Below are 8,355 nucleotides of genomic sequence, written 5' to 3' on the forward strand. Positions count from 1 at the left end.
TTCACTCGATGTCATAATGGTGCTTAGACTTTTCTTGTAATAGGCTAATAGTTGTATTATTGAACATGGGCTTTTTTGTTTTGTTTTGTTTTTTTTTTTTTTTTTTTTTTTTTTTTTTTTTTTTTTTAAATTTGAATGTAGATTTTCAATATTTTGAATGTTGACTTTAAACTTCAACATTTGAATGATCTAAACTAGTTTCTTTTGAAATTTGTAGTGAATTTATGGTGATTCTAATTGAAATATTCAATGCTTGTATTTTAAGGTAAATGCTAAAGATGTTTGCATGGAAGGTTTGTGGTTTGATTATGAAATTTTTAATTATTAATGTACTATACGTTCATTTGTATAAAATATGAAAATTTATTGAACAAGGAGCAACAAGTATCAAATTCTTTCAATGTAGAAGGGAAGGAAGCGAAGAAGAAGAATAAGAAGAAAAAAAGAAAAGAAAAACAAACTATCCCAACCTGATGACCTAACTTGAAAAAATTGGATTGGGTGACCCTTCAAAATAGAACAGATAAGGTTGAGTGCAAGGCCAACCTGAATTTTCGGGTTGGTCCAAAAAACTATCCTAATCTGGTCCAACCCGACCTATGTAAATTCAAGTTGGTCCAAAAAACTATCCTAATCTGATTCAACTCAATCTATATACACCCCTAAAAGTATATAATTTTTGCAATGCGTGAAATTTTTAAATACTTTACTTTACATTAGAAACACACAAGCTTGTCAAAGCAACCTGGGACAAAGACAATGACTAGGAGACAATATTCATAGGCTGTTATGTCTGCACATAGATCGTCTCATTTGTCTTTATCTATAATCATATATATGCGCAATGAAAAGATAAAATCTTGATGCTCTTTCCTTCTTCTGGTTGGAAAATTTAAAACAGTAAAAGACAATAGAAATTGTTGTTTTGGCCTAATGAAAAGAAGGTACCTAAGATTGAGAGACAATGCTACAATATATATAATTATATATAGAATTTAATAAGGGCCTTCTAATACCCCTAATAATTATGCTGCCTCAATATATATAGATTATTCATAACCAGAATTCTAGCTACCTACCCATATAAATTAAATCCTCTGCACAACTGCCAACACCGTATATTTCAGAAAGCAATATCCCACACTTTTTTAATTGCGCCAATATTCTCCACCTCGTCCCTTCCATTAATTCCACATCTTCCTTTCTTCAATTCCTGCCAAAAATATCACTCAATTCAGACTTTAATTTCAATACTAATTAACATGATCATCTTAAAAATATTAGCCATTACCGAACAAAGATAAGAAAAATCAAATAACTAATTTTACTAGAAATGTGAAGAGTGGACTATATAGTTTTAGTTTAAAATAATAGCAAATTCAATTAGTGCTTCCATCGCACTAATTAAGGCAATATTCAGCAGCAACTGGGAGCTGATGACAAATATTTTCATTTAATATAATTGCAAATATAGCATGGCAAAGTGGCAAACAACTTCAAATGGCCACTTTATACCATTTGATACACAAGCACAAAATAAGTTTGGTGCTGATATTGGTGGATTTGTGACAGCAAAAAAGATTATATTTATATAATAACTCTATATGATTTGTCAAAATCTCAGTATGGCGCATTATATATAATAGAATTAGTCTTTGAAGATCATATAGAAATATAACAAATGATAAGCTTAGGTGTAGTGATATGTTACTGCAGTGTTGGTTAGCTATATTTTCTTCATCAGGCAAAACGTGTTCCTAAATGTCAAACATCATGTGTTTGGCTAAGTTGTTTTCTATCTGGAAACTATCATTCCTTATTTTTGTTGGATATAATGCTAAAGGTTTGTGTTTAGGTTAAGCAAGTGATTTGAAATGTCTACGACGCCAGTTTTTCAAAGAACACAGAGGTGATGTTTTCGTTTTTGTATGGTTGCAGTTAATTCCAATATTCTGATGTAATCTCTCTGTTGTATACTGTGTACTGAGAGTCTAAAGAAGATAGTTATATAGACTGTAAGTTTATGTATTTGAAGAAAGAGAGTAGTGACATGTTGAGGCATTTTATGTATTGTTGAGGATACATTTAGGGGAGCCTAAATGTTCTAGTCTAAGGGGATCTCAAAAGCTTGCTTGATCTAGAGCATTGGTGGAATTGAGGGATCTCACATATAGGAGGGGCCGAAAGTTGAAACTATAAGAGTTTGCTTTTGTGTGAGTCAATGTTAGATAGTGTGTCTAACATATAAGAAGTAATCTTTATATTAGTGAAGTTTCTTTCTACAGGGCAAAGATTGTCCTAGACGTAGGTAATATTGTACTGAACTAGATTATCAACTCTTGTGTTATGATCTTTTGTTATATATTATGATAAAACTTTATATTTGACAAGAGTTATGTAGTTTAATATTCATACATTTTTTTTTCCGGATGGTTTGATGTCTTGAAAGAGTACGTGGGAATGTGTAATCTCTAATAGTTTACCTAACTTATTAGAGATAATTATATTAAAACATTAAAAGGAACAAGCTAGATACGATAACCTTTTCCTATATATTTGACCTTGGGTGTAAGGAATTCAAATGGTAGGTAGTTTGTTTCTCCACTCTGCCATTGTTGAACACCAAAGGAAAAAAGAAAACTATATATGTTTAACTATCGCATACTAAACAAGCTATATATCAAACAATATTGTCATGATTATGGGGAAGTAAATTAGAGGTTTAGTATCAAAGACAATAATGTTTTTTCCTATTACGACCAACATGAAACCCTGGAATATAAAATTTAGAAGAAAAATTAATAAGCATAAAAAGGTTAAAGACATAAATGATAATCAAAAGAGAGACATTGGGAGTTAATATTCAAGTAATGAAAAGTTTACATAAGGAAAAACAAATATATTTACTTGCAATTTCTACATTATATAATTTAGATTTTAAATATGTTTTCAAAATACTATCCAATTTTTGAAAGCTAAAAGAAGAATCTTTGCAAGTAGTTGTTCATATATATATATATATATATATGATTCAAGCAAGAGTTAAAAAAAAAAAAAAAAAAAAAAAAAAAAAAAATTGAAGAAGTTTTTAAAACAGAAAACTAGAGACACAATCATTATCAAATTAAACAAACAATCACATTTTTTTTTTCTTTAAAAGAAGCAAGAGAGAGAGGAAAAAAACTCTTAAGAAGGAAAAATCTTTTGAATAATTTATTTTGGATTCCTTGTTCCAGTGAATACAACAAATGGAGAGAAATAGTACAGGAGTGTGTACTCTCTCCTACCATAAATGAAGAGCTAGAGATAGAAATTTGAACTTCATTTGAAATTTGAAGATTAGTGAGTAAGTACATTAATAATTAATTAGGTTAAAATCAAACAGAACAATTAAATTGTGTAATCAACTTTGACCTGGCACACTAATATATTGATCACTATACAATTACCAAAAAATACCTACAATATTTTTCAGATTTAATATATTTTATAAAACAAAAAAATTGAACAAGAGAAAAAGGGTGAACAAAATCAACTCAATGTAATTTTCTAATACATATGGGTCTAGTTTAATACCTATTTAGTTTTTTTAGTTTTTTAGTTTTTGTCTTTGAAAATTGGGTTTGTTTTTCTTATCATTTCTTTACAATTTTTTGACAATGTCCTTAAAGAAACATTTGAATTCATTGTCAAAATGAAAAAGAAACAAGTTATTTTTAAAAAACTGTCATATAGCTTGGTTTAAATTTTGAAAACACTCTTAAAGTTTGACAACAAATTAAAACAAAGAAATTCAGACAATGAAGTACTAACTATAAGTTCAATTGTTTAAAATAAAAAATAAAAATCAAATAATTACGGAACCATAAGAATTAATTTTTGTCTATGGATCAGGAATTTGAAAATATATTAAAGAATTGTTTTCAAATATAGGAAAATGAATCGAAATATTTACATAGATAATAAAATTTCACTGTATATCTACGATAGACCGCTATATACTATAATATTTTGTTATTATTTATAAATATTTTAAATAATTTTATCATTTAAAATAATTTTCCTACCTTAAATGATGAGGTTTACTCTAATTTATCGACTTTATGAATTAACTAGGTATTTAAGAAATCTCAGAAGTACAATTTTTTTTTAATAATATTAGATATATATCAATTAATATTATTTTTTTTAAAGAAAAATCTCAATTATACCAATAGTCCATTACTTAAATCTAAAACAGACCTGTGGTAGGAATGATTATTATTGTCTAATAGTATCTCTACACACACAAACATTTATAACTTATTGGAAGCATTAGCTAGTTAATTACTTTACATGCTTATAATATAAATGTAACAAGACATTGATGAATGCTTGTTTCATGAGATAAATGGGATTTAATTAAATAAGAAATTTGGCAACATATTATGAAGTTCAAAATCCTAACAAAGTTTTATGAAGGGGGATCGAGACACAATAATGTTGCTTATATGAGAATTGATGAAGAAAAAATAGGATAAAATTCATAATAAAGTGCCAAACCAAAGAAGTAGATGGAGTAGGAAAAGCAGTACAATCAGAAAATAAACTAATAAAATCGAAAAATAATATAGTATTTATGTTGAATATGATATATATAAATATTATATATAGATGATGATGATATATAGATGGTGGGATATATATATGGGGATGTGGAATGTCCATGCATGGGGAGCAAAAAAATCGTATAGAATCGAAAAAGGGCCAAATCTATTGAAAAGTAAACATTTTGGTTACCTATATATTATTAATTATTAAATTAAGGACATCAAGCCAACAACAGTGTTTTGCCGAGACACTGAATGGCACACCAATCAAAGCCTATTTTTCTGATACTTCACAAAAAGGGTAAAAACATTACCACATTATTTCTCTCAATCTCTTCACCACACTCCTCACACATTCTTTCTATATTTCTCATACCAAGTTTTCTTTCCTTTTTTACAAAAAATTATATGTATAATGGAAATTAGGGTTTTGTGGTCTAGGGTTTTCTTTTAATCACTGGAATTCCCAGTCCCCCCTCATAATTTCCCAATCAACCCATCTTCTTAATATATAATAATATTTTACTACTCATAATTCCAATTTCAAGTTCCAAAGACAGTATGGGATGACATGACAGTAATAAAATTTCCAGTTTCAAACAAGACAAAAATTAAATAAAAAATAATAATTAATATGCATAAGTAATAAGAGGAGGAGAAGAAGAAGAAATAAAGAAAGGAAAGGAATTATAATCACCATGGAAAATGGAATGAAAAATCAAGGGATGTGAGTGGTCAAAGGAGCGTTGGTATCATTATTATTACTATTGTTGTTGGGGAGTTGCTGCTTATTCATCATCATCTGATTATTTCTCTTCTTCTTCTTCTTCTTGTACGGAATTCCTCTGGCCTTTGCTTGACTCTCCTTCACCTCTCTTAAATACGTTCTAATAGCTCCATTTCCAAAAGGGTTTCCCTCCGGCGAGCCACCGTGCTCCTCGTAGGCTGCGCGTAGGCGACCGATGAGCGCGTCAAGGCTACCCCAAGCCTGTTTCAAAGGGCAAGGGCAGGGGGCAGGGGGCTCAGGTTGCCCGAAAAACACACACCCATGTGAATGAACCCTTGTTTTCCCGAACTGATCAAGGTATCGAAGAAATTCGAGTACATGGTTACAGTTACAGTTGGATAACGATACTGGCGGTGTTTGGTTTTTTAGATATTGCCCAAAAGTGTTCCAATCTCGCCGCTTTTGCGACTCGTAACGGCTCAACGGAACGCCCGCCCCCACCTGCGTCTGCGTCTGCGTCTGCGGCTGCGCCGCCTGTTGCTGATCGGCGGTGATGGCCAACCCAGATGACGACCCTTCACAAATTGGTCTTTCGCCTAACATGATTATGGAGGAGGAATTTTGGGGCAGATTTGGCAACCAAATAAAAATGAAATGACACACTAAAAAAATAATAAATTGAAAAATTATGTTACTTCAGTAGAGGAAAGATTAAAATCACATCTGGGGTTCTTTTGAGAGGACATTTCATGGGCCCCTTCAAGCTGCTTTTCTTCCTTTTTTTTTTAAATTTTATTTTTCTTTCATTCGCCATTAACATGAATAATTTGCACTAACTTTATAAAGTTTCCTCCTTTTCTTTATTTTCTGTAATTCAATGATTACGTAATATTTATTTTTTTTTTCAAGTATTACGGTTTTTCAACTCAACTTTCAAATTTGTATTCATTAATTACAACCTGAGAAGATGTGATAGAGAAGCTGCCATGGGATTTGAATTTTTTCTCTCTTTTTTAGCTGAATTTTAATTTCCACCGCTCAATTACTAGCCAAGCTCAATTAATTAATAAAACTCTCACTTTCTTTTTTAATTACTTTATACTTTTTCCAGAAATATAATGTTTTGGTTGGACAAGGCAATGTGGCAAATTTCTTTCTATTTGTTTCGATCGACATCATCGGCTTTCTGTCTCTTTCAATTTTTACTAAAACGGGAATAGTAGCTGTACAATTAACACTGTGCTCCCTTCTCAATTTCATATCCCCTAAATTCTCACTTTTTCATGTTTTTTTTTTTTCTCTCACTTTTCGTATTTATATTAATGATTTATGACATCCAATGACATCATAATTTCAAAAACACCTACCTACCCTAATCTTTTATTTCGATTGCTCCAATTCTTTATGTCCTTGATTCAAAAGTCATGACAGGCACTTTTTAAAATAAAACAATAGAAATTAATTGTATATATTATTTACGAATTTTCTATTCATCTACCGTACAAAAGATGTATATATATACATCTTGTTTTGGTAATAGATTCTTTCTCATTGAAAATCTGGTACCAAATTTAGTTGTGGTGAATTTATTCCCCTTCACTTTTTTTTTTTTAAAAAAATTATTTATTTTATTATTATTTTTTATGTGTTATCCATTTAAAAACATGTTCTTTTTTGGGATTTTTCTTTCTTTATTCAATTTTTTTATTATCTTGTTGTTCTATTAAAACAATCCAAAATTATATAGTATAGCCTCAAAACTATGAATTTTATTAGTTTGATGATAGTTTTTTTTTTATTCCATTTTAGCCTTTGTTAGATTCTGAAATGTTATAATTTTACTCATCAAGTTTTAAGTTCGATTTCAATTTAGTTATTAGGTTTCAAAATATTAAAATTTTACACATATTAAAGTTTCATTTTGGTATTTAATTTTCAAGATTTACACTTTTAATCTCAATTTTTTTTTATCAAATATCACTTCAATTTTTGGTGTTAATATCTATTACTTAATTTAAAATAATTATGAAATGAAATTTTGTTTTTAATTTTAATAGTAAAGAAAGAATACTGAAACTTAATCCATTCTATTTTTTTTTTTAATTTTTCAAAAATAACTAATAGACATCGACATTAAAGAGTGGAAGTGAATATATAGGGAAAAATCGAGATAAAATTGTAAATTTTGACATCTAAGGACCAAATTGAAATAAAACTCAAATCATAAGAGTAAAATTATTACATTTCAAAATTGAGAGACTAAATTTAAATCAAACCTAAAATTTAAGTACTGGGTAGATGGAATTAGATAAAACTTAGGGAGAAAAATGCATTTTTCCTAATTTTTTTTTTTTAATTTTAGCAAATGTGATGATGAATATTTAAATTTCAACCTCAATCTAATAATACGTGTATAATTCACTTAAATTTAATAATCAATGAACTTTTGTTTATTAATTATCATCGAGGGGAAAAAAAAGTTTATATTCCTTGTCAACTTTTATAAAGATTGATCTCGTATAATTATTATGGACGGAGACAATTATATTTTATATACCGATGCACCAATATTATATAATAAAATAAAATTTAATATATGTTAGCTGCCTCGAGTGAGTGGAGATGATCACAGTGGGTCTAACACCTATACCAAATAATCATTCACCAATTTAATCATTTTTTTAATATATATTTTATTTTCTTCATTTTCAAATTATTTGATATAGATTTGTTACTCGAAATTTGTGCTCATTGCCGTTACTCTTTCAACCTAATAAGATTTTTAGTACTTAAAAGAATTCTTAACCAGTATTAGGGTTCTAATACCGTTGTAATCAAGGGAGCTGATTTGACTAATTACTATATGTATCATTTTTACTATTCACTCAATTTGTGCAATTAATGGACTCAATTTGGTTTTAATCACTCTTAATTAATGCGTGTCATTTTTCAGGAATACTTTCTCATGCAACTTGATTTGTATAAATGAGTACTCTGTATATAAGTTTACATTTAATTTATGGAGGAGTTTATGACTAA

General features: G+C 28.9%; 1 pseudogene across 1 annotated transcript; it reads right to left on the minus strand.

Moving 5' to 3' along the window:
- Positions 1 to 847: 847 nt before the first annotated feature.
- Positions 848 to 6,146, minus strand: LOC120072812 (protein LIGHT-DEPENDENT SHORT HYPOCOTYLS 10 pseudogene; annotated as a pseudogene). The gene is made up of 2 exons (XR_016528456.1): positions 5,287 to 6,146; positions 848 to 1,213 (listed from the first exon to the last, which is right to left on the minus strand). The product of XR_016528456.1 is annotated as a protein LIGHT-DEPENDENT SHORT HYPOCOTYLS 10 pseudogene (transcript).
- Positions 6,147 to 8,355: the final 2,209 nt, after the last annotated feature.

The sequence above is a fragment of the Benincasa hispida genome, chromosome 3 (assembly GCF_027475165.1).
Source record: "Benincasa hispida cultivar pf3 chromosome 3, pf3_genome.v1.1, whole genome shotgun sequence".
Classification (NCBI taxonomy): Eukaryota; Viridiplantae; Streptophyta; class Magnoliopsida; order Cucurbitales; family Cucurbitaceae; genus Benincasa; species Benincasa hispida.